The sequence below is a fragment of the Lissotriton helveticus genome, chromosome 7 (assembly GCF_964261635.1).
Source record: "Lissotriton helveticus chromosome 7, aLisHel1.1, whole genome shotgun sequence".
Classification (NCBI taxonomy): domain Eukaryota; kingdom Metazoa; phylum Chordata; class Amphibia; order Caudata; family Salamandridae; genus Lissotriton; species Lissotriton helveticus.
The window spans coordinates 1,483,549,280-1,483,576,616 of record NC_136068.1 but is presented as its reverse complement, the minus strand read 5'-3'; positions in this window follow the sequence as shown (position 1 = coordinate 1,483,576,616).

The window sequence follows — 27,337 nt, the reverse complement described above, 5'->3', positions numbered from 1 at the left end:
CTGCCGCTGATCGAAGATCATTTTGTGTGCCGGTGACTTTGGAGCTCCCTGTTTTTCGAGGTTCTGACCCCGGGGACTTGGACATTGTGCCGCGGCCCTGTTCGGCTCGGATGCCTAGAAATATTGGTGGACTGCCGCCTGCACCTGCTCCGATGGCTTCGCCTTTGTCTACTACAGAGACCCCCTCGCCCTCCCAAGCGGCGAAACTGAACTCCTGTTCTTCATCACCCGTGCTGCGATTGCTGCTGCATTTAAACTCTCTGCTCGGACTTTTGCTCACTTGCGGACCGATTTACCCCCCATGTCTACATGGTAGTCAACATTTTTTTCGATTGTGTGCTGGTCTTGTATTGAGTATCTCATTTTACACTGTCATGTGGTGGGTGGGATTTGTGGTTCGGAAGGGATGGGGGTGATATGCACGACTCCTGGTTGATTATTGGTAAACGACTTAGTGGCGCAGTTGTTTGTTCCCATAGAGCGGTGGGTGGTCCCCTCCTCTGTAAGTTTTATGGCGCTTGATGGGGTGTCGTCCTGGTCTTTTTTGCTGCGATTGTCTGGTTGGGCGGAGGGCGGCGGCCGACCATATTGATTTCTGTTCTTATGCTCCTCCCTCCTGTTTTCTTTATTTCTGTTTCTGTTTCTTTTTGTCTCGTTCTTCTCTCTTTCTTTCTTGCTATATTTCGGGTTCTGGTTTAGGGCGACAGGCACGCTGTCTGAAGGGTAGGCCATAGCCTTCTACAGGGGTGCAGGGTGGGATGGGTGGGTTGGGTTCTATTTGTTGTTTGTTTTATGGTTCTATGGCCCTTTTGTATCTCTTTATAGTAATGCCGCGTCTGTCCCTGCCTCCCATGGTGTGTTCGGGGTGGGGTGTGTGGCGTCGTTCACCCTCCTTTTATGGTTCGGTTGCTTTTCTTCTCGATTGCTGTACCCTCACTGGTGCTGATACTCCTGTTTTCTCCTGTACTCCCGCCACGGGACGCCTGTGTCGGCGTGTCTTCTTTCTTTCGTTTTTGTATTTCATTTCTTTTTCTCATTGTTCCGTCTTGTCCTCCTCCCCTCCCCCTCTTTCCCCCCTCTTCCCCCTTTTTTCCTCGCCCCCGTCCCCCTCCCTCCTTTTTCCTAGAGGTCACTATGACGGGTTAGTTTTGATGTAATGTTTCTCCGATCCCTCTGTTCTGGCTTAGCTGTGGTTTGGGTGGTGGGCATGTAACGATGATAATGTTCAAGTGTCGATTATGTCTAAATTATCCCGATTTTCCTGTGTGAATTGTGTTGCCTCTCCTGTATTGCGGCCCCATACCCCCTTATTGTCGCTGAGGCTGGTTCTGGGACTTCGGACGTCTCTATATTGAAAGTGAGCCTGTTGTACGCCTTATCCCCATATTATAAAATTAACCTTTTTTGCTCCTGTGTCTTGGCCCTCTGGTTCCTAGGTATATGCTCCCTTTTTACGATTGTATTGCCTCTGCTTCTTGCTGATTGACTCTGTAATGTTTGCCTTGGAACTTCTGATTGCTTTACGTATTGAGGCCGGCCGACTTGGTTGTAGGCCTAGACTTGTATATCCTTTTGACGCTAATAAAGGTTTTAATAAAAAATTTAAAAAAAATACTGAAAATTACCCTGACCGTAGAACACACTCAACAGTAAACTACATGCCATATGTCAGTGTTATGTGATGGTATGTAGTTCCCTAAGCCACTGAAGAAGGTAATTGCATGCACACATAACAGTCCCCTGTTTCCATTAGTATAAGCGTTTAATGTGAACTCTCCTCTAGATAAATCAGTTTGTAAATTGTGCCCTTCTAATGAATAAAACCTTTCAACTAAAAAAAAAAAAAAAAATGCAATTTTTTACATACATACCGTTTTGCGAATTCTAAATAGCGATTCCTTAAAAATCGCTATTTAGAATTCGCAAAACGGAACTATGATACATATAGAGATGATTGAATGTGTTTTAAACTTGATGAAATGTAGTGCTTGCAGATGCAACATTTATAAATGCGTGTTTAATTTGATGTCAAAGGCCTAGATGGAGTATTTACTCTTTATGTGTTGAAAGGCCTATTCATGTTTCTTATGTTAGCTGGTTTGTGTAGGCCTGAAATGCATTTTCCCTTCGTAAAGCTCTAATTTGGAGGTAGTTAGCGAAATTCATGTGTATGCAAGGTGTGTTCTGTTGTCACGTTTCTGTTGCAGGTGCAAAGAAACTGTCTTTGTTAGACTAACGCCTTTTGTTTTAGGAGCTAGACGTGGACGAAATCTGCAACAAAGAATGCAAGTGTACTGATCATGGGGAGCCGATGTTCTTTCTCGCTGAAGAAGCCTGAGGCCCAAGGACACCAACCATTGCTGGACTGGCTACAAGATGTGGTGGAAAATCACCGATGAGAGGTGCCTGGACAGAGGAGGAGTTTTATGGGCATGTTCTATCAATTGTGCATTTTGTATTAGGGACAGTGCCCCGAGGGATGAGTTAGCAGAAGGAGGCGATTGATTCTAGCAGAAGGAGGTCTTAGATCGAGCTCTGTAGCTTTGGCTGCTGACTCTTACAATGTGAGTGTACTTCTTAGGAAGTTTTCATGAGCTGACACCTTTTCTTTTTTTTTATATTTATTTTTATTGAGTATAACACAAGAAAGAAATATACTCATCAGGTGTCATTAGGGGAAATACATTCCAGCTGGGGACGGGCAAATAAGTCGAAGAAATACACTACGATCATAGGCACCGAAAAAAGGATCAATACCAGCTTAAAGCTGAAGCAGAACAGTAAGATGCAAATGACCACAAGTACATCGCAACAGCACCCGCCCACCAGAAATACAGGATATACGACTTGAACATATGACACTCAGATATGATGGACAAAAGATCAGGAGAATATGCCACAGTTCTTGTGAAGAGAGGAAAAGGGAATAGAAAGGTCATAGAAAAAAATAAAGGAAAAATAAAAAAAAAAACACAACGCCCCAGCCTACACCCTTGCTGATGGCTACGACCTAACCCCACTAGCAGCGTGCCTGTCACCCACTAAACTACACCCCAAGGAAGGGAAAAGCTGGAGGAGGAGAAAGGTACAAAACGATACGGGCTCCCAGATTCCCATCTCCCCACCAGAGGCGGACATCCCCTATCGCAGCATTGAGCAAGTTATAGCATAAAATTCAATAGGGGAGCCACAAACAGAAAATGGACCATCCCGCCCGGCCCCCGGCATCACAGAGGTAGCAAATCCCGTTTCGAACATAGCAGTTACACAATAGTCAGACAATCAGAATCCCGTCTAGCCCTCGCTCCCACAGACACCACCTGTCAGAGCCAAAAGAAAACATAGGAAAGTCAGCCCTTGCCCCGACGATCAATTACGCAGACCCCATCAAATACTATCAGGCCGCTGCAAGTCTTCATGCGAGCCCTGACCACTCGAACCGCCATCACAACAAGAGCATCCAAAGACAGAAACGGATCAAAGACACCACAGAAGGAGTGATACCAGGACAAACGCTGACAAAGTTCAAAAGTCAAACCAGGTCCACTGCCCAACAACGATAAGTCAGCACAGCGTTTTTGAGCATTCTCTGAAAGAGGCAAGGTATAAATCCGATAGTCTGTGGAGAAGACAAACTGAAGTATAGAAATAGTCACATCCATCCCTGGCGGCATTGATAGAGGGCCAAACACACAGCCAATACTTTCGGGCTCGTTCGGCGCCATCTTAGGGTCGCGAGAAATTTCCAAGTCCGACAGCCGTCCAGGGTCCTCGGTAGCAATCGAAGCTTGCGCCGCGGGTAAGGCATCCCGGCTCATAACCAACAAAGGATCAGAGTCCGGTCTCCGGCAGATGTGATCGACCGTTACGATCATCCTCTGGAAGGTGGCGGTGACTCGTTTGCGGAGCTCACCAATGGCGGCCATTACATTGTGCAGCGACGGTGTAATTGCGGCCCGCTCCATCGCCCCTCAGTGAGCGACCGGGCGGGTATCAGAGCCCCGGAGGTCGACTTCTCCGGGGCACAAGGCAGAAGCAATGCAGATGACAACTGTGGGTGCTACCAAGCACGATCGCAGCACCGTCGCCGCCAACGAGGAACCAAGCCCATCAACCCCGGGAGCTCAACGGGGCTTCCGGGCGGCGGATCCCCGGTCCAAGCAGCCGATATGGAAAGCCGCCGTAGTTGCAAAAGAAAGCTGCCACCAGGTCACCATCCGAAACGAAAAGGAAAGATGTCATTTCAGGAGACCGGAACCACCCACGTCCCACGGCCGGTGTTGTTCAACTCCAACCCGGTCGGGTTAGAACTCGAGGCCCCGGCTTCAACTCTGAGTTAGGCCAAGAATGGCACACAATGTATCTTCACAATCCGAGCAGCTAGAGATTCCGTAGAGTCAGGCGCACTTCAGCTGCACGGGAGTCCGGTGGGAAATCAGGATGGGAGTCAGGATTCATGAGCCTCCGGCGGAGGTCGGCGGAGCCGGGAGCTTATGCGGCCATCTTGGTTGCTAGCGTAGCTCCTCCCCCCTGACACCTTTTCTTGATCTTGTCTAGGAACTGATAAGTAGGGAAGCCACTTTACGGATAGTGTAGGGATAGATTAACTGATTTCTTTTATATCCACTAATAAAGACTAATATACATGTTGGGGCAGTTATTGCTGGTTTAGTATTTTTGGAGTTGCTCATTCTGTTTATGTTGCACTGAATCAGACTTACTTGTAGGATTGGCTTTGTATTAGTGCCTACGTATTTTTATAACCTCATCATGAGGTGCTTGTACGTTCATTTATTTCTGGCTTTGTAATAAAACCCCTAAATTGGAAATTCTATGTCTGTGATCCTTTCCGAGTTTTAGTTATTTGGTCCATGCTAAGTGGTCATGAATGCATTGTTCTCCCTTCAGCAGGTTATAACGGTCCAGTCGACCGAGGATTCTTAGTAAATTTTGATAGTGGAATCCGGCATCGTCAGTGGCGCAGCCTGCTAAGTGATATTTACAAGAACATGTAAAGTCCCCCTGCGTTACTTAACTTCTGCTTGTAAATATCGCCCCTGTTCATGCAACACTTTGTGTATTGGGGCGTGACATGGGTGTTGCTGTGGGTGTTCCCATGCAACACCTATGTCCACTGATGCATTTCCAGATTTACGAGATATCGTAAATCTACAAATGTATCAGAATGCGTAGCTAGGTGCAACGAGGAGAAATGTTTTAATTTCTCTTGGTATTTTTCCTCTTTCAAGGTGTGCTGCATTCTACAGCACACATTGGAAGAGGAAATTACCGCAATTGATTGTTTTTGTGCAGGAATGGGCACCTTCCTGCGCAAGAACAATCTCCCCACGATGCAGGCATCCCTGCACCATGGAGCAAGGGTGCCTGCACCTGCGCATAACAGCATTTTGTGCGCCAGCGCAGGGGGAAGCAGAGATGCGACATATTGTTGTAAATATCTTGCATCCCTGTGCTTCGAAACGAATGCAGCGCGGAACAGCAAAATGACGCGGCACCGAGCTGCGTTAGTTTCTTGTAGATCTACCCCTCTGTGCAGTAGAACTCAATCTGCACCTCAGTGGTGGCTGTAATAAGGGGGAATGTTTGGATTTGCATACATTCCTCTACAGACGTGGCTTAGCAGGTTGAGCAGGGCAGTTCCTCTGTAAAACAAGTGAGGCACCAGAATGCGGCAGAGTAAGTATGGCTCAGATTAATTCAAGCATTCAATTCATAACTTTATTTTTTGCTATTTTTCTGATGGAATGACATGAACTGTTCAGCATGCACTCAAAATATTCCAGAATTGTACCCATTCAGGGTTAGCCCTGACGTGAACTTGCACTGCACTACTCTGTGCACACACGACCTCTGCCAGGGCTGAGAGTGCGAACTTGGTACTGAAGTCGTATTGATAATCACAAGCACCCCCAAACTGTAATGTTCACTTTGTTTCTTTTGAATGACTTCCTATCACCTCAATAATGTCCCTGAGAAGACATTTGATCTCTAGTAATGCCACACTATATGTACATCTTGAATAAAATTTCAATTTCTAAGACCTCCTAAAGTGCAGTGACGTCCACCAAGATAATGTTTGTGCTAAACAAAAAAACGGAAATAACAAAATATAATCCAATCACAGCAACAAATACGTCCCACCCTAGTCCGTACGCTCTTCTGCTCAGAGAATTCAGACTCTTTCAAGTTCTGCGAATGCACAAACAAAGTATCCATTCATTCATTGATTCATTCACCTAATGCAATATATTATTACTGGTGTAGGGTAGTTCCTATATTCCCAAAAGGCTGTGCGCATTGGAGTAATATATCCCATAGATATGATGTAGGACTTAAGTCAATAGGTCTCTATCGAATATACTAAACTTAATTATGAGTGCCGGCTAGCTGAGAGGTCACTAGAAACTTTCTCGAATTCACAACTAGGGATTAGTTTCTGATAACCGCATAAACATGACAACTTTGTTTCCCCAAGAATAAGAACATATCTCTTAGAGTCGTGGAAACAATAGATAACTAGTTCACTCAGTCCATCGTGCATGCTTCGTTTCTACAGAGTTGCAGAGAAATTGTGAGACGGGCGTCTTCAATGAAAGGTTTATTGAGCAGTCTTCTTTCTCATGCAAGAGAGGTGAACTGCTACAATTGTTAGACAGAATGCAAAGTATAATGTGTACAGCGAGAATAGTATTATGAAATAATACTGTAATAACATTGTATGGTTTCTAAGCCATATAAAAATATATATATATACATAAATAACATAGACTAAAATACTCAACTGGTACTTCTAAAATATGCCTACCTCAATGTACCTAACCTAGGTCTAGTATGAGGGAAGAAGTAAGTATTGTTTTAGCATAAGTTTTAGATCTGCAAGAATTGTCAAAGGTTTCTCTAGGTTCTAATCAGCTTCATACCTTGGAATGAAGGAGGTCTGGTATCTGAGTTTCGGGACTTGATTTCCCAACACCCCGCAAGGGAAGTCAGAAACACTGGAGGTGGATTTCTCCGCAGAGGAGGGCAGCTTCCTGATCAGTGTGTCAACTGGAGAGTCGGCTTCCTTCGGCACTTGTTGTAGCGAGCTGCGTCGGGCAAGTAGGTCGTCGAACTGCTCCGAATCACTGTGCTTTGCCATAGCAAGTGAATGTATATTTATACCTTGAAGGTGTTTAGGAATGCCATGTTTGACGTAAAGTTGGGCATATGAACGTCATGAATGAACCCCTAAGGAATAGATGTTCATTGTAAAACTAACCAAGTTCTTGGAGAAATCAATATTCAAGCAAGGGGAAACTTAAGCTGCTTTTCCAAGAAATCGTTGTGTCGTTCAATGAACGGATGGAAGTAGCCAAGCCAGTATTTGGATTGCGTGGGCAATGCCTAAATAAGGGCTTGCTTTCTATGCCTATATAAGGGCAACGTGAATTGTACCTATATAAGGGCATGAATCGGGAAAATCCATTTGGAATCTAAAACACCATACAACACCCACTCCACTTACTTATGTACGACTTCTACTAAGTTCGAAACGTGTTAAACATATCTAAACATGATGTGTCAAAACCCACCCAAAACACATAAAAATGCATTGGTACTGGTTGTACACGAAAAAGCATTAGTGATGTTAGCATTAAAGGCAATGTGTCATTCTAAGCATATAGTTGACATTTGAAAATGCTGTCTGAATGAATCATGAAAATACATTTATGAAATGGTTCATACATACAGAAGAAAAAGTTGCCGAAATCATTTCATGTCATATTATATATAACTGTTGGTATGAGCACAAGGTCAAATATTGTCTCTGGAAGTTTTTCAAAGAATTCTAGTTCTCTATGAATAGTTCTACTTTAAGCAGATTACCTTGTGCCAAAAATTAAAAATACAAATTTGGAAAAAGAAAAAATAAATCATAGAAAAAAAGAGTTCCAAAGTTAGAACTTTGTCTTGAAAAAATGAAGGTCGAATTCAGAGTCTCTCAGAACACTGTGTGCCAAATCAAAAGTCAGTGTTATTGTTTGGAGAAAACATCAAATCTTCTAAGTCTGTAAAGAATTTGTCTACCATTGTAGGTGAGAGTTGGATTACCTTGTTAAGAAGATCAACCGCACATAGATGTGAAGCATCGCCTTCAGCATTGGTCGCATTAGCAATGTTCGAAGTTGATGATACGGCTGTGCCTGTTTCCTCTCGTGCCTCACCATCAGCATTTTGCGTCTGTGAGATCTCAACGATTGCCGTCATCAGAATCGGTAGCCGCTGGGGACAGCACAGTGCATGGGCCATTACTGGTTCAAGTAAAGTATCAACCTCTGTTGGCATGATTGATGGGAGTGTCATAAATGTGTCTAGCACGCATTATTCTCCGCATAACAGGCATCATAGAAATGTAAGATGCAATCTTGCCAAATTGGTCTGAATGATAGAAACCATGTGGTATTCAATTCTCTTAAACGAGTTAATCCCAAAATTTGGAAAGTGCGCTCACGACACTTCATCGCCAGTAGAGTTGTCTCCACGGTGAACTGGGTGTTGCTTGTGGATTGGCTTGCCATACCGAAGCAGTAGGAGCAAAAATTGTATCCCTGCAGCGACTCTCAAAATGAGAGGCCGTCCGCCAAATACAGAGTGCACGAAGTTTGGAAATATTCCTAGGACTGCTTCAAAAGGTGCTAACACTCCCGAAGAAACTGTCTTAAATACATGTACAATACCACTCGTATCAGACATGTTTAAGATACAACTTAACATTTCCAAGAAATGTATAGGGAAATTTGTAGTTAAGAGGGCATGTATCTCTGCAGAAGTCCTTGCGGTCAGTGGCACAGTTTTCTGTAAAAGAATGGCTTTCATTCTGCTTAAAGTATCAATTCGTATAGAAGAGATGTTCAGTGAAGGCCATAACGATGACTCCTGGTCTGTCTTGGTTTTTGGAAACAATACTTCAATAAAGCAAGTGACCCTGGCTGACACAGTTACTAGATAGAGTAAACCTGGAAACATGCCACAGCAGCTGTGATCGTTCAACATGAGGTAAATTCCATTATAAAGTTGTCCAAAAATTGGATCAATCACCGCATCTGGTGAACCTTGCAGGTAGCAGGATAAATTGTTAGAGGAACCATCACAGGCCCCGTGTAAATTAATACCCTGACAAAGGAGAGAACCGTTTAGTGTGTTTTCACAATTTTTACCACTAAGAAACACTTCTTTTCCCCCACTCCAACATCTGTTTGTGTATGGTAATTCCCAGGATGTCTTGATGTATTCTTTACCCAACCTTTCATATGTGCCTGCTGGTATGTGTTTTAGGCAATACTGAAAATGGAAAATTGTAACAGGCAGAGTGATTGTTCCATGTATACTCCATTCTGTGGCTGGCTTTTCAGCGACAGTTAATGGAAATCTTTCCAGTTTTTCAATGCTCATAACCCTATAGTCTGCTCTCCTCTGTGCCAGTTTGATCTGTTTGTCAGTGAGATTGAATTCTGAAAACAGTGACGTAGTATTGATTAAACGCCAAGGCACATTGCCTGAACGTAGGTTTTGCAACGTCCAGCCTAATGGTATGATAGAACGTAATTGTTCCATGATGTCAATGGCAGAGGATACTATGCTGTCCAAAGAATATATCTTGTACGACAGAGTCCTTAACCCATTGTCAACTATAGAGAGAGTTTTTTCTAAATTATTACAATCAATTTATCGTATTCGTTCTGCAGTCTCTGCTTACGTAATCTTCCATGCTTCATTATAAGCAGCATAGATACCGGCATATATAAAACGTTTATGACGTGGTGTTCTTGGTCCTAGCAAGAATTCCCTAAGATCAGCACCATCTTTAAGTAAAGATAAGTGTTGTTTTACATCCTTAAATGTAGATCTATGTAACCATTCAAGGCACAGTTTCCCTACATTGTATGTTGTTACTATTCCTGGATGCTGTCTCTGAACATATCTTGGGTCTGGCCTAGTGAAAGTGAACGCCCGTGTTTTATTCAGGAATCTATCTTGACAGGTGTTTCTGTCTGTGGGCGAGATTAACCATTTTTTCCAATCTGGATCTGTTCTGTTATGATGCAAAATAGTATGTATGTCGATCTCTCCCTCTGAAGTGTTATCACTAACAGGTGTAGGTGTAGGTATGGACAGATTGTTTAGTTCTTTTATCTTGGCTAACCCAAGACAAGATGTCTGTTGGACAGTGTCATTCAAAAACATAATTTGCTCTGGGATGATGCAGGCTCTAAATAAAGCTTCGATCCCCTGCACTTGCCAATCTTTTGTGCCCCAGACAGTTTTTGTCTCAATATTGTCTTTCCAAAAGTCGAAACCTAGTGAAGACAGCTGAGCATAAAAGGCTGCCGAATAAATTTGCTTGGTGTTTTTCAACATACTGTTCATTCCTGTTTTGTTTACATTTTTAAAGTAATATGATTCTGGATTGGAAGTATTGAAACCTGAAAAGTATGGAAATTTTCCCAAAAATGTTTTTGAGCTACCCTTTGGTGGTGTAGGACAATGTTCCCATTGGTTATACATCAATACATTTCTAGGATTTGCAGATTTGTGTACGAAATGATGACCATAATGATTATAACAATACATTTGTTCATAATCTGATGAACCTTCTAAGTATTCATGATTTGTAAATACAGCAGACATTTCTAAGTCTGACATCATATTATTAACAGTCTCGAAGTACCAATCATCAAAAAAGGTACTAGATGAAACAAAGTCATTCAAGGAAATCTTGAACTGGCGTAGAATCTTCAACAGCTCAGCAGGGCCAAAAATGTCATAATCAGCTCTGTCCCAAGCTATACCACCAGGTATAGGAACGGCTGTGATGTTCACAATGAGATGATGTGTGTGGCTTCACTAGTAAGTTGATGTTCTTACTTGCTGTGTCCTTTTTAACAAATCTCCCATTTATCAGCATTCCCAAAGTTATTACCAGAGTTAACCAAAGTAGAAGAAAAAGCACCCCTAACACAATCCAAAGTTCAATCCATGGTGAAACCAGATAAGTCTTTTCCAGGTGATGAAAAAGTTCTGTTGCTTGTTCTTTCAAACTTCTTTTTGCTGGCATCGTTTCAGGTTTGCTGGGATCCTCGGAAAGCGTATCAAAGTTGATGAAATAGCCAGAGGCAGTTCTGTCAATTGTTGGGATTGCATCAGGATTCGTTGAAATCGCTGGAACCACTTGATCACTTGTTTCTTGACAAACTGTTATTCCGGTCTCAAGAGGTACAAGTTCCATAGCTTTATTGCATAGTCCTTCATTTCGCACTGCAGATTCTTCTAAGGTGATAAGTCTCTCAGTTTGAACCTCTTGAATAGTAGCCAGATTAGGGCGTCTGCTACATTGGCGGAGTCCACTTGGCCTACTGCTTATGATCGGCCACATGATGTGGTTTGACCAGGTCGATGGACACAAACCTTTTTACCAGCAAGGGCGGCAGTAATGCTGTTCTTGATCCGTGGATTGCTAGGACAGGTACTGGTTGTCTGTAAGAAGGCCCAAATTCCTTCTTGTCCGCGATCTTTTCTCTGACTAGATCCCCAGGCTTAGGAATCCAGACAGGCCTTGCTGGGACGGTCGGTTTCTCTTCAGTAGTGGTTGGCTTCAGTAAAACACTTTACTTTGTTTCGTTCTTATTTCATTTATGTCCTGTAAAACAGCCAAACGGGTTTTGATATCAAAGGGTTTTTGGTCTACCACTGAAGTCTGACAATCAAGGTCCGACACTATCATTCTGGTCCCAAAAAGGACTTCATATGGAGTGATACCCCTTAGAGAACATCTTGACAGATTGTAAAGACTACATTGGACACCTATTAGATGTTTGACCCGAGCCTAATACCCTAGCTGTTATAGATTGCTTTATGTCTCGGTTTTTTCTCTCCAATACCGGATTTCCCACAGGATGGAATGTACTAGAGTACCGCAATGCAAAGCCCAATTTGGCCATGGAGGAGTGTGGCTCAATGATTAGAGCGGCAGACCCTGATGCAGAGGTCTGGCCCGGGACCAGGGTTCAATTCCCGTTGCGGCATTGTTTTGCGCTCAAATGTCCGCGGACCCGATAATTCTCGGCACGGTGCCTACTCTAATCATGGGGTCCTACGCTGCAACTCTGGGCAATAGCTTGCTTAGTCTCCACACCGGCCCTAATCGCTAAGGATGCCTGGCTTCACCAGGGGGGTGCCCAGGAGTTGGGCGCCTCAGAGGAACAGGCCAGGACGGGTTCCTAAGCGGTTTATTCAGCACGGGGACACACTGGTAAGTGTAACCATGCGCTTTATAAGCTTCAGAATTATTATGGCCTCCTTGCAAGCTCGAGAGCTAAACGCAGGACCCTGGTCAGAGTGTAGCGTGCCGACTACGTATGTGCCGATAAAGACTTGCAAATCTTTTATAACAGTTCGAGCGTCAGCCGAGCGCTGAGGCCACATCCAAATAAATCTTGAGCACAAATCCACTGCCACCATGATATATTTATAGTTACCAGTCCTTTGTAAGGGACTGCAGTGGTCCAGGTAAACACAAGCTAATGGTTTATCTGAAATTAACATGGAATCTGCGCAGGACGTTTCACAGTAGAGACTTTTATATTTTGGCAGATTTCATATTCCAAAACACAGTTTCTGGTCTGTTTCCTCATGCGTGGCCACCAGTATCTCTGTTTTAATAAAGACACTGTGGCGGAAACACCTGCGTGTGCAGAGGCAAGCCCTTCATGTGCTGCTAAAATTAGTCCTAATCTATGTTCCATGTTTGGAATTACTCTATCCCCCACTCCAGGGATTCGAGCAATCGGAACATTGTTCGCATCAGTTATATACGAGTATTTGAGTGGAAAGCCTTTCGGTAATGTTTTACCACTGTCTTTCTTGAAGCATTAACAGCTTGCAATATTTCGCCGTCTATTTTTGTTTTTCAATGAGTGATTGCAGCTACGGAAGCCGTTTGCACAGCTGCCTTCGCGGCTTCATCAGCCAATGAATTCCCTGCAACGTGAACGCCATCACGTTGATGACTCAGTGTATGTATCACGTGAGTGTTTTGTAGTCCTTGTCGTAACTGAACTACTTGTTCCCAAAGCAATTTATGCTTGATTGTGCCACCTTTTGCATCTTTGTAACCGTTTTGAATCCAGTTCCGCAAGTATTCATTGTAAGATTGAACGCAATAATACGAATCGCACACTATGAGTGTGGGTGATTCGCGGTCCGTATTCTCAAGCGCAGTCTTGAATGCTTGTAGTTCAGCTCGCTGAGCTGTACAATCTCCTAGAGATTGTGTTTTAGTGACCATTGGTCGGAATTTGCCATCGCGCCAACGACCTTTAACGGTCGCGCGCGACGCACTATAGGCTTGTTTACCCACCGTAGCGGGTTGAGCTGATCCGTCAGTATAAATTATACATTCATACTGCTCTAGAGGCAGAATTTCAGTAGGCAGAGGACATTCTTGTTCGTATTGTAGAAATGCTTGTGTTTTCAAGTAAGGGTCAAAAACGTATTCAACGTCTGTTGCAGCAAGAGAATTAACCCATTGTATCCATCTTGGATGTAAAGCATTAGCATTCGGAATGCTCGCTTTTGTCTCTGCCTCTAAGGCAGATACAGGTGTCACGACCATAAGGCGCTTACCCTGTGCGAGGGCTCTCTCTTTTGCTACTGCAGTTTGAACCGCTGTCAAAAAAAATTCTGTTGAAGTAAACATCATTCCTGCTTGTGTGTACAAATGTAATTTGTAAGCTTTTGGTACTTTTTCACCTTCGTTAAAAGTTAAGTACGTGAATCTGCATTGTCCTGGAATGATCAGGATCACTAAGTTGCGTACGTTTACGCGAGTTAAGTGTTTTGTCCCCAACATGTCTGTTTGCAATTAACGCAAAGTTTCTGTGTGTTTTTGTGTCCAATTAACTGTTTGAAAATCAGGTTTGATAAATTCGTAGAGGGGTTTAACGTTTTCTGCGTAATTTAGAATGTAAGTTCTTCCGAAATTCAGGAAACCTAGAATCGACTGCAAGTTTTTCAGCGTATTTGGAGGTTGGAGCAGCACACATTTCTCTAGAAAGTTTGCTGCCAGGCTTTTGCCTTTACTCGATAGCTCATATCCTAGAACAAGAATTTGCAATGCAATAGGTCTCGCATTTATGCGAGTTCGAGCTTTTGACATTGCAAATGCCAATGCCTTTTATTTATGTTTTAAAAGCGAAAACAAAAATAAAAGGCATTGTCATTTGCTTACCACTACTTCATCACTTCCCCTACAATGGCTCCCAGCACTCCCCGAATGGTACCTTGTTTACTAATCAAACAATCACTGTCCCTACTGCTGCCCCTATTACTGCCGCTACTGCTTCCACTACCGCTATTTCAGCTGCTGCCCATATAGCTACACCTATGACTGCCTCTACTGTGGCCCCTATAGCTTCCTCTACTGTGCCACTACAGCTTTTCCTACTTCTGCCCCTTCAGCTGCCCCTAAGACTGCCTCTACTATGGCCACTACAGCTTCCTCTACTGTGCCCCTACAGCCTCTCCTACTACTGCCCCACGACTATTTCTACTGCTGCCCCTACTACTTCCTCTACTGCTACCCCTACACCTGCCCCCACGACTGTCTCTACTGCGGCCCCCTACAGATGCCCTGCCGCTACTACTGCCCCTACAGTTGCCTCTAGTGCTGTCCCTACAGCTTCCCCTACTACTGCCGCCTCTGTCACGGATTAAGTGATGCGAAGTCTGCGATCAAGTGGCAATGAGCGACCCTTGTTCTTGCTGAACGTGGCACCCGCAGTGACCGGGGGGGGGGGGGTTGGAGGGGCACAATGACTGAATGAAGATTGAAAGGACAACGAGAGAACGGATACAAAAATAAAGAACGAATCTGCTAACATATGTGTGAATGGGCGAGTGACAGCTGGAGTAAAAATCCATGAATGCACGAACAACGGGAAAACGTTAGACTCAATGAAAGAAGACACGGAAAAATAAGAGCACAAGTGAAAGAAAGAAAACCGTAGATTAAATGAATAAATAAATGAAGATGAGAACAAACCAACGTCAAAAGATTACCTAAATAGCTAACACACATAAAATACATGCTGGACAAACAAACACACAATCAATAAATGGACGACGGAAATGCAAAGGAATTAAACTATTGAACGAACAAATTACAAAACCAACTGCTTATAAAGAAATGAACAAACCGAAAAAGAATGGATGACTGAGCAAAGTAGCATCCTGTGAACGAATATTTGAAAACTAATGGCTCGTGAATCTTTAACATGTTACAAGTAGTAAGACGTTCACTGGACCTGCAAGGCGCAATCAAATAAAAAAAGCCTGAATGACTTGACGGAGAAACAAATAAAGGAGTGAACGAACAAAAGAATGCATTAAAAAAATAAACAAATACAGCCGACCGGAGCGCCTCTAGGCTCTGCTAAGAATGTCTTACAGAGCAGGTGCACTTTGTTGGATTTCCTCTACTTTCCAAGACATTGTCTTTATTTCATGAGGTCCATCTGCCAGTCATCGGCCTCAACCTGGAAACAGATTACACTGGGGAAAAAAAACTTTGGGTGGCAGTAGGCACAAAACCAACCAATAGTAAGCCTGGTGCAAGACCAGCGGCCGGGCACCCATGTCCGCCACTGTCGAGAGAGCCTGGTCTGTCTGATATCATTTAAATCTAGCGCTCCTCTCGTACCGGGTGTCGTTTTGGCGCTATACAATCAAGTGACCGTGGGAATATGCGATTGTTCTTTTTCAAGCTCGCGCAAACTGTCCCTGTGGCAGCCATTTCACGCACGTTATATGCCCCAGCCCAGCCCGAGCTCACAAATATAATGTGATGCCAAAGTGGCAGTTTGGCAATATTGAAAATCTGAAATCAAGAGGACACCCAAGTCAGCTCGCGGGCAGTCTTAATGATAAATAGTGCCACAGCGCACCCCATAGAATGAATTGTCCCTTTGCAATTAAATAATCGTCGATAAAGCAATTTTTTACGGTCTGGTTAAAGGAGGGGTCTGTCCTGTAGGACTTCAAACCCATTATTAGTTACACAGCCACATCGCAGCAGCTGGTGCGTTAGCCTCTTGATCTGTATTTCTGCATTGGAACCAACGACCGCATCCACACACATCACAGCAGCAGGCATATTAACCTTTAAGCTATCTTTATTAGTTAAGGCGCCTGTGGCCTTAAGGAGGCGGGATAACCCCCGCGCCTTGTTAGGCTTCAGGCTTTACAGGTAGTGAGCGTTTACCAGGTCAGCCACTTGAAGGGTGCATGCTTTATGCAGGACTGGCATACATATTCTCAGCAGTACACACGTATTTACCGTCCTGAAGAAGTAAACTTAAACATGCAACCCCCACATACACACGGATTGAAATGTAAGCCATGTGAAGGCACGCTATGGCCAAACGCCCCCCACAGAACCTAACATACTCCACGCAAAACCATGGCTGAGCCGGCTGCTCACTGACCAATATGGCTGCCCATAAACATGGTGAGGCTGACCACTAGCCTTGTGAAAGCAACCAGCCAGGCCGAACAGAAAGCTCCAGCCAAGCCCCCATATATTGCAGCCAGCGCCAAGAAGTCCTACAGAGCTACAGATAACTGTTCTGCAGTTACTGGAGCTGGTGACGCCATCCCCGCTCGTTTCACAGTGAACGTTCAAGGCACTGAGGTTCAGAGCTCTCCCCTCCTGACCCCAACTGCACCCTCCTCACACTTGTGACTTTATAACAGTCTCCACCTCCCGGCCTCGTCCTTTACAGTGTGTGACCCTGCATGCTCCCCGCCCAAACTATATGAAGGGGTTTGTGTCCTAAAGACTGCAGTGTGCCCGACGCATTAGTTTCAGCAAAGGTTTACAGTCTTAGAAGTGTCCCCTGTATAAATCGAGATTGATAAAAAACAAGATTTTAAGGTCTTCATTCAAATTCACAATTAAAAGTACAGTATGCTCTCAGTAACAGTTTATGCCGCTATTGTCATAAAAACCCACAGCTTCACCAACAAGCATACCAGTCTTTTGGCCTTGTGGCACGGCGGCTGCTCCTCTGCAGACTCCCCCTGCTCCACGCTGCCCTTCCTCCAGCGCTTCCTCCACCTCCGTTGCTGCTCGTCGTGGTGCCTCCGCGGGCACCGACGCTCGGCCACAACTCCCCGCTGCCCTGCTCCTCTTCACCCCGGGTCTCCGAGTAGGGGATCTCTGCCGCTCCTTCCTCCTCTCCACCGGCCTCCTCCTCCCCCGGGGGCGCCTCACCGCTACACGCACGAGTGAAATGAAAAAACCAAAACCTAAAGGCTAACAAACTTACGTGAACTGTTCACGAGGCGCGCGTCATGATCCAATTCTTTCTGCCATGCTGTCTACGGCAGAAGCTCACACGTGCGACCAAATCCCATTGTACAATGCTGCGCGCGTGGCCATCTCTTGTCTCCACTCGTTGTCGGCTGAGCTGACGACTATAGTCTTGCGACGAGAACGCAATTCGCGCGCTTTCGCCAGGGCGAGACCTAAAAAGGACGTTGAGGTGGGCAATTTGTGATTTCTTAAAATTGAATTTATACCCTTCTGAGGCGAATCCCAATATAATTGTATTTACCCTGTTCAAGTGCATATCCAAGACATCATCTGTCAGATAGATGTCATTTACATATGATAGAGCTTCATCATCATATGTTTGTAGTAACTCTGTTACTCTAGCTGAAAATAACCCTAGACTATTCTTGAATCCCTGAGGGAGACGACAGAATTGACCCTGTGTCCCCATAATTGAGAAAGCGGTCAACTACCTACTTTCTGGTGCAATGTTTTGATAGATGAAACCGTTAGAAATATCTAAAGTGGTTTTATATTTTTTACGCACAATGTTATTCATTAATGCTGCACTGTTTGCATTTTGTACTGCAAAAGTTTTGCAACAAGAGTTTAAGGGGCACATTAGGATGGCGGGCGGGCTCTGCCTGCCCGCCATCCTATCGGAATTCGGGACCGCCCGCCCTAAGCGTGGGGGTCCCGCACGTACCATTAGGATGTGCCCGCCACAGTGGTGGGCACATCCTGTATTTATAGTATTGTGGCGGGCGGAGCTCTCTGCTCCGCCCACCACAATACCAAAAATGTTTTGCACCATTTGCATAATCAAAGCGGCAGGCACCGCGCGTGCCTGCCGCTTTGATTATGCAAATGCAGGGGGGTACCACAGGTACCCCCCCGTGTGCCACCCCCCTTGGGCCTTCACTCTGGGGGCCCACAGGGGGCCCCCAGAGTGAACACCGCCTGCCTTTCCGTGGCGGCATTGCCGCCACGGAAAGGCATTGCACACTTGCCATTGTAATATGGCTGGCGGTGTCTCATAGACACTGCCACCATATTAATCATTTGCCGCCCCGGCTGCAATGCGACCGAGGCGGAAAATGGCGGGCGGTGTTTTGCTCTGCTGTGGTCCCCCCCGCCATTCTAATATGGCGGGGGGAATACAGGGAAGGATGGCGGGCGGATTGCCCCCGCCAGGCTGGCGGTGGCTGCCGCCAGCCTGGCGGGGGCAATCCGCCCGCCATCCTAATGGACCCCTAAGTGTCTGTAATCCAATACTAGACGATATGTATTGTCTGGTTTGGAGACAGGAAACAAAGGATTGTTCATGGACGAGGTGCAAGTTTCAATCACCCCTTGGTATTCAAGTTGATCTAATATCTCCCTGACCTGTATTTTAGCTTCTTGCTTAACTGGGTACTGCCTTTGTGCAGTTGGTTGATTTTTCAACTGGATTTTATGGTGAGGAGAATCCTCATCCCATCCTACATGATTTTTGTATAATGCTGGGGCTTGGGCGACTGCCCATTTCCTGGCATAGGTATATTTTAAATGAATTGGAATGTATTTGGAGAAGGCTGACATAATGATGTCTTCGCCATGTGGGCACTCCCTGACAAATTGTGGTGGCCAGTCTTGTTCAGCAAGAAGAATGTCATAACCCTTAGAAAGTCACTCCCAAAAGAGTGCTCTCACTTTTCATGGTATGTCTCCCTCCATCCTGAGTGTTACTTCATATAACTTAGGTTGAGAACTAACCCTGGTATCTGCTGTTTCAAATTGAATGAATTCATTAGAGTACACTGTCTCCAGATGATCCTTCAAGTTCTTGCGATCTAGGGTGACTTCTGCTGCGCTGTCCAACATTGTCTGAGCCAATTCCCTGTTCTTGAGTTATGTCCTCAAGATCCTCGGAATGGTTGATTTTTAGACCTGCTACTTTATTTCTGGTGAATTGAGGTTTCTTGTTTTCTGAACGTGCTGATCGTCTCTGGACTTCATGCGTTCTTCCTTGTTTTCTGACCGTCCTCTTCTTTCGGATTTCTGTGACGAAGTATAAAAGGTACGAGAGGAACTTGTATCAGTATCTTGAGATCTATCAGGTTTTCTCAAATTATCCCTATTCCTGAGGTTATACCTCCTTTCAGAGGGCTCCTTTTGAGGAGACCTACCTCTGGATTGAGAACACTTCTCTTTAGAAGTTTGTTTGCTATTTTCCCACTTCTTTTAGATGGAGTAGAAGTGTTTTTAGAAAAGACCTTTAACCGTGTAATTCTATTAAATTTTATATATTACCATGTAATTGTTCATCCGACATTGCTTCAATGTCAGGGTCAGGTCTGTAGCTGGCTAAATCCAGACATGTTGCTCCTGGTCTACCTAGTGGACCGAGCCAGGTAATGTGATTTATATGTTTTAGGGCGCCTTTAAACCAGAGCGCATGCTCCTGGTATGTTAGTGGAATTTCAATATCCTCGAAAGGAATGTATTCCGTTGGTTGTTCCTCTTCTTTGAAGAAGTAAAACACATGTGTTACTGGATTTGCTTCAGGAAACACTATTCATGAATAGTATTCCTCTGTCTGATGATATTCATGTGCCTTTATCACAAAACTATCCTACCACCTCTTGGTGTTAGGCCATTTCTTATAAGTTTTATAGTGATGGGTTTCCTTAAACTTAGCGGAATGCTTATAGCATCCTCGTCGGTTTCTTGGAAACCTGTTGTGTCAAAAGCTGCTGGATCAGCCTCACCTCCACCGTTCTCGGTGTTGTTGCCGTTATTCGACATTTTTGTTGACTGAAAGTTTGCAGAGCAAGTTTCAAGAAAACAAACATAAGGTGCACAATATTTTGGAACACTGTATCCTTCAACATTGAACAAACCAAAAACTAATACATAGGATTCTCGTCCTACTCAGCTATGGCGGATATTGTCCCTTTACCCACTCCAGACGTCTATTGGAGTATTACGGAAAAAGGGGTCTTTGAGAAAAGCACGACTGAGTTACTTTAGTTTCTAGCATTAAATTAGTGCCTTACCTAATGTTGGGCACCATGTAGTGTAGTTCCTATATTCCCAATAGGCTCTGCACATTAAAATAATATATCCTATAGTTATGATGTAGGACTTAAGTCAATAGGTCTCTATCGAATATACTAAAATTAATTGGGAGTGCCAGCTAGCTCAGAGGTCACTAGAAACTTTCTGGAATTCACAAGAAGGGATTCGTTTCTGACAACCGCATAAAAATTACAACTTTGTTTCCCCAAGAATAAGAACATATCTCTCAGAGTCGTGGAAACAATAGATACTAGTTCACTCAGTCAACCGTGCATGCTTCGTTTCTACAGAGTTGCAGAGAAATAGTGAGACGAGTGTTTCCAATAAAAGGTTTATTGAACAGTCTTCTTTCTCATGCAAGAGAGGTGATTTGCTACAATCGTTAGACAGAATGCAAAGTATAATGCGTACAGCAAGAATAGTATTATGAAATAATACTGTAATAGCATTGTGTGGTTTCTAAGCCATATAAAAATTCATACATAAATAACATAGACTAAAATACTCAACTGGTGCTTCTAAAATATGCCTGCCCCAATGTACCTAACCAAGGTCTAGTAGGAGGGAAGAAGTAAGTATTGTTTTAGCATAGGGTTTCTCTAGGTTCTAATCAGCTCCATACCTTAGAATGAAGGAGGTCTGGTATCTCTGTATCGGGACTCGATTTCCCAACACTCCGCAAGGTGAGTCAGAAGCACTGGATCTGGATTTCTCAGGAGAGGAGGGCAGCTTCCTGATCAGTGCGTCAACTGGAGAGTCGGCTTCCTTTGGCACTTGCTGTAGCGAGCTGCGTCGGGCAAGTAGGTTGTCGAACTGCTCCGAACCACTGTGCTTTGCCATAGCAAGTGAAGGTATATTTATACCTTGAAGGTGTTTAGGAATGCCATGTTTGACGTAAAGTCGGGCATATGAACCCCTAAGGAATAGATGTTCATTGTACAACTAACTGAGTTCTTGGAGAAATCAATATTCAAGCAAAGGGAAGTCCCTAACGGCTTAAGCTGTTTTTCCAAGAAATCGTTGTGACGTTTGGTGTACGGTTGGAAGTAGCCATGCCTGTATTTGGATTGCATGGGCTACGCCTAAATAAGGGCTTGATTTCTATGCCTATAGAAGGGCAACGTGAATTGTACCTATATAAGGGCATGAATCGGGAAAATCCATTCGGAATCTAAAACGCCATACAACACTAGAGTGGTACAGGAGAGTGGGGTAAACGTTTTAATGGCTGCCATTTCACAGCACTTTCTCTGTTTACACTTTCTCTCTATACCTGTGTTTCCATTTGTCAGTCAATCTGTATACCCAGCCTTCTTGTCTGACTTATGTCACCTATCTGTCCGTCTTTCGGGGTTTGTCTGTCTTCTCCTTTTGTCCATTTGTCTGTTTACTTACACAGTCATTTACCCGTCTGTCTACCCATCTTTTAAGTTATTAAGTACAGCTTTATCTGTTTACTGACTCAGTCATTTACCCGTCTATCTACCCATCTTTTGAGCTATTAAATACTGCCTCACCTCTTTTACAATGCCTGTGCTGCACCCCTGTTACCGGCGATGAGGCGTGGACTCCATTCTGATTCTTTGCCTTTGACTGTGTGATGGTGTGTATGGTGTTTGGCTGCAGCCTGCACCGTGCGTTTGCCGTGACGTATTTGTGTCAGAACTGAAAGTAGTAAAGGGATGTTTATGGCACCCTGGCAGATGCAAGTGGCAATTGCGTTTTTTGTTTAAAAACGTGCCACCAAATTGCAAGCGGTGTAGTCCATATTTATGTCCAAGAAAGATGATTGTTCCCACCACTTTCAGGTCTACATTGTGTGTTGGCGAGTGTGTGTGTGTTAGCAGGGTGAGAGGTGTAGGTGTGTATGTGGAGGTCTGGATGTGTGCATGTTTGCTTGTTTCTGTCCACGCATTGTGAGAAGTTGGCCTGGCATATGCTGTCCACTATTCTAGGGAGCACCTTGCACCAGTCCAAACAACCCTTTTTGATGGTAGGTTTAAGACAACCTTTATAGAAAGCTATCCTAGTGGTAGCTGTGGAGAGCAGCCTTCAGGCTACGTCTTGAAGGAATGTAAAGCAGCTTGTTTTACCAGTCTATAATCTCGTGACTGGTCAAATGAAATGAGAACCACACCAGGCATATATATAAAATATATGTATTTATTCTAAATACATCCCTCTAGTCTCTTTATGAGGCTAGAGGCAAAAGTACATTCAGTAAACTTAATTAGCACACAGTAAGTTAGCACAATATACGTTGAACCCTAGGGGGCGTACCAAACCATCTATTAAGAAAGTGGTATAAGAACCACAACTGACATAGAGACCAGGCCTAGAGCCTGTAGAACCCCTGGGGGCCACCAGGAACCACCCAAGGTAGTGACACAGCTGCAAATGACCATTAACTTCTATGGGGAAAGTCGCGGTTGGAATTTTAAAGATTAAGGACACTTAGAAGAGGACTTGGAGCAAACCCCTTTAGAACTAGGAGGTTCTAGGGTTGACTGTATACCACTTTATTAAAATCAAAGTCCTAATATAGTATTGATAATATGTATAGAATGATGTACCTGTATAAGCAAACACAACAGTGCAATTAAAACAATGAATGAGCAAAATATAAAAAAATAATTGCAACACGGTGACAGTGTTTCAGAAATTCAATACTTTGAATGTTAACCAGTGCTTCTTTTCTAGCCCCTAGCTAGGCGGTTTTAGCATCGAAAGAGCCTGTTTGAGTTTATGAAGATGGCCTCTAGCTCACATTCTTTAGATGAACAACAAGTTGTTCAGTTCTTCGAGAAAATCGCACTCGGTCTCTCTAAATCAGCTTTGGTGTTTGCCGAAATCCAGACATCCAGGCCCCCCCTTCTATTGGCCCAGTGGCTCTCGCTACAGGGCCAATAGAAGGAGGGTCCTCACAGCAGGCAGGTGAGGTGGTGTTTATTTACACTCCTCAACGCCCTGCTGTGCTGTTCTTTTTTACATTGTCGTGTTGTCACCAGGGCTTTAAGTGGAAGCTTTTTCAATATTACATACAAGCCATAGTTGCTGCTTAGTTATCTTATGCAATTAGCAACGGATTGATAAAGCCAATAATCCTGACTTGTTGTAGGTAGGGTGCTACTTGCTGTATCATATATCTGGATGCAATGACAGAAACAGCAAAATACAACTCGGGGGCACACTATGCTTAGCGCAGATTTTTAGCTCAGGTGTGTTAAGCCACGCCCCTAGTTACATTGGTCACGCCCCTTTAAGAGACCTCCCCAGTTTTTTCATCCCACTTAAAGCCCTGGAGTGCCCATTCCGGAAGATACATGGATTTTCTGCTGTGCACAGTCGAAAGGACTCTTGTTCAACTATATACTGTGGCTGATCCATTTTAAGTTGTTGCACAGGCTCTACCGAACGTGGGAGTGGTTGTGCAGAAGGGGGTTCTTGAATGAGGCGCGCTGGGTCAGGTGCTCGCCACCTGTGCAATTTTTTTGCATTTGTCATGGGATTGCCATGAGAAGCAGAGATATTGGGAAACCATTATGGATGCTATAGATGAGATGACGGGGCTAGGACTAGATCGCACACCGCTCAAGACCCGGCTGGGATATGTCAAAGAGGTCCCCCTAAAGCTTTGCCAGCTGGTCGCACTGTTACTGCTCTGGGTAAGCGGAAGATTTGAATGTGCTGGAGTCTTAGACCGTACCATCGGCTGTAGGACCGGCTGTGGGACGCTTCGTACTGCCAGAGCCAGTTGGTGACTTATTGGGACCTGATGCCAACCTCCTTCCGCCCCAGAGGTATTTGGGAACCATTTTGGGCTTATAATACCGTAGGTTAAGGTTGTTCAATTGTGTTGCGCTGAGCATCTCCCTCTAATAGATAGCGTCTGTACATTGCTAGAGACTGGCTACGCTACGCTAAGTCATGGGTTTGCCACCTCTTCCAAACATGCTTGAGCTCAGGAATCTGTGCGGTTAGTGTCAGTCTTTCTGTAACGCAGCGCGGTGCCGCAAATCATTTTGCTGCGCGGTGCCGCAAATCATTTTGCTGCGCTGTGCTGCATTTGATTCGAAGCACAGGGATGCAAGATAGTTACAACAATATGTTGCATCTCTGTGCTTCCCCCTGAGCTGGCGCACAAACTGCTGCTATGCGCTGGCTCCCTTGCACCATGGTGCAAAGGTGCCTGCGTCGTGGGGAGATTGTTTTTGTGCAGGAAGAGGCACCTTCCTGCACAAAAACAATCAATTGAGGTGGATTCCTCTTCCAATGTGTGCTGTAGAATGCAGCATGCATTGAAAGAGGTAAAAAAAGAGGAGAAATGAAAACATTTCTCCTCGTTGCACCTCGCTACGCCACCGGGTGGCGTACCATTCTGACGCATTTCCAGATTTACGATTTCTCTTAAATCTGAAAATGCAACAGTGGACATGGGTGTTGCATGGCAACACCCACAGCAACACCCATGTCACGCCACTAACACGTAAAGTGTTGCGTGAACAGGGGTGATATTTACAAGCACAGGTAAAGTCAAGCAGGGTGACTTTACTGTGCTTGTACATATCGCTCAGCAGGCTGCGCCACAGGTGCGTCACGCAACGTGATGCATCGGTGGCGCAAGAGGCTTGTAAGTCTGCCCCTTTGTTCTGTTCCCTTCTGTGGTTGGCTTTCTTCACAATTTCTCCTTGTCACCCTGGGACGGGATAATTAATTAACAAGATGGCTTACAGAAAATCCCACATGATGTTACCCAGTAATGGGAATTTGGATATTTTCACATGAATATATAAGGTGTACAAGTGGTGAAGGTTTATCCCTGTCTTTTTGTATAAGGACTCTGTATCTTATTGTTGAACTCACAATAAACAGATTTTTTTTTTAAATGGTTAACCACAAGAACAACAGGTCAGCTCAAGGGCTAAAAGCATAAAGTAATGGCTGGACGCATATATATTGAAATATGCTCCCCAGGGCATATCTCGTGTAAACTGAGACGAGGAACGATTAAGGAGGAAATATGAATACACGAACGATATTGTGAGTAAACACTCTGGAATGAGAAAAAAAATTAATACTAGGCACCTTATTGGCGCTGAAATCCCTCTGTCAACACTGGCTCTTAAACCAATGATGTACTCACTGTAGGGTAACACAATAAAACCCAGGTACCATCCCAAAAGTCATGACTTGTCACTTATTCCCTACACCATAAATCATTAAATTTTTGACGTATGGAGCAGGGGTCTCCAACTGTTTCTGTATCAAGAGTTACTCATTTTAAATGAAAATTATCCTGAGCTACTAGTATTATTAGTGTTGCAATAGTGGTCAGATCAGACAAGTAGCCATGCAATGCAAGATTACCAGCAATAACCCCCTGAGTGCATCAGGCAGGGTTGATAGCAGTAGAGTAAAATAGGCTTTGCCAATTTAGAATGCCTCTACACAGGTAATACTTATCAGCAATAGCTGCATTGCTCATGGCATAGAGGTAATTTTAATAAGTTACCCCACTAACACTTGATTTAAAAAAATATTTTACCTCATTTTATGAGTTCTGAAAATAGACCTCGAATACACACTTTGCAATTTTGGATTATATATATGAATCCAATCATCAGCTTCGAATTTAGTAGCACACAGGAGAGCTACCCAATGTTAGCTCGCGAGCTACTCGTTGGAGAAGGCTGGTATGGAGCAATTACTTGACACATCCGTTATATCTTCAATAGCAGTTCAGGAGGGTTCGACGCAATGAGGCGGTGATACTTTACGTACTGATTCGTTCAATGTATTTGAAAGACACAACATGGGTCCTCGTCACGCACAGAAATAGCCCTTGTTGTTAGATTACATATACCCGCGAGAAGGAACTCGGTGAATTGCTCCTTGGAGGGCCGGTTGCTGGGCCTTCTGCGTGCTAACGCTTTGTTGATGTTGACATTGCCTGCAATCATTAGCTTCATTTCCCAGGTGGGGCGTATTTCTGGAGGTAATAATCGGAAACAATTCGAGCAAGTACAAGCATCTGCTGACAAATGTCACGCAACCCGCGGTACTCAGAAAAGAGAGACCGAATGATGCAACCTCTGCTGTCGTTTGCTATTTTCTGGAGGAGAGTTTTAATGTGTTTAATTCATGTGGTGGTCACTTATAGACTTATTCCTCGGAGTTGGGTTGAATGGTTTTGAATTCAAAGGTTATAAATACGTAAATCGGTTATCAGGGGCGCAGATGTTAAATTTAATTCAAAATTCGGAGACTGGCTGATCAATAAAATGAAATGATCCCGGTAAATTATGGAACTCTTGGGATGGCAAATAGAACTGAATGTTTCACATTTTATTTAATAAATGTATAAATAAAAAAAACACTATATGAACAGAAAAGGCAATGACTACTTTCTGAGGGGAAAGCTGCAGCACCGTAAGTGATACCAAACTTAGAGTGGGCAAAGTCTTTTGTTAGTGTTTTATGAGTTTATCTATACCCTCTGCTGCAGGGGCTTGCGCTGGTGCTGTTGGCTTAGCTAGCATCATCTGGAAATAGCGTTTTTAAATGCAAAACACTGAAGAGCACAACAAAATGTGAAGCATTCAGGTCAGGGGCTTATTTACAAGCCCCTTGCGCCACTGGTACGTCACTTTTCCCATTTTATAAGTGACGCAAGTTTTAGCTCCCGAGCGCTTTTTTAGGGCTCGGCCTACGCATCACGAAGTGGGCGGAGCTTCGAGCTCCTAATGTTAAAGAGAAAAAAAAGGTATCTATAGGGCTCTGGCCAGACACATTCCTTAGTGTTTTTTGGCATCTGCCTAGTGATTCGTCTTCGCTGTGCTGTTTTTTTAGTAGCGTTGACCTGATAGGCTATAAGTAATTTACGCGTGC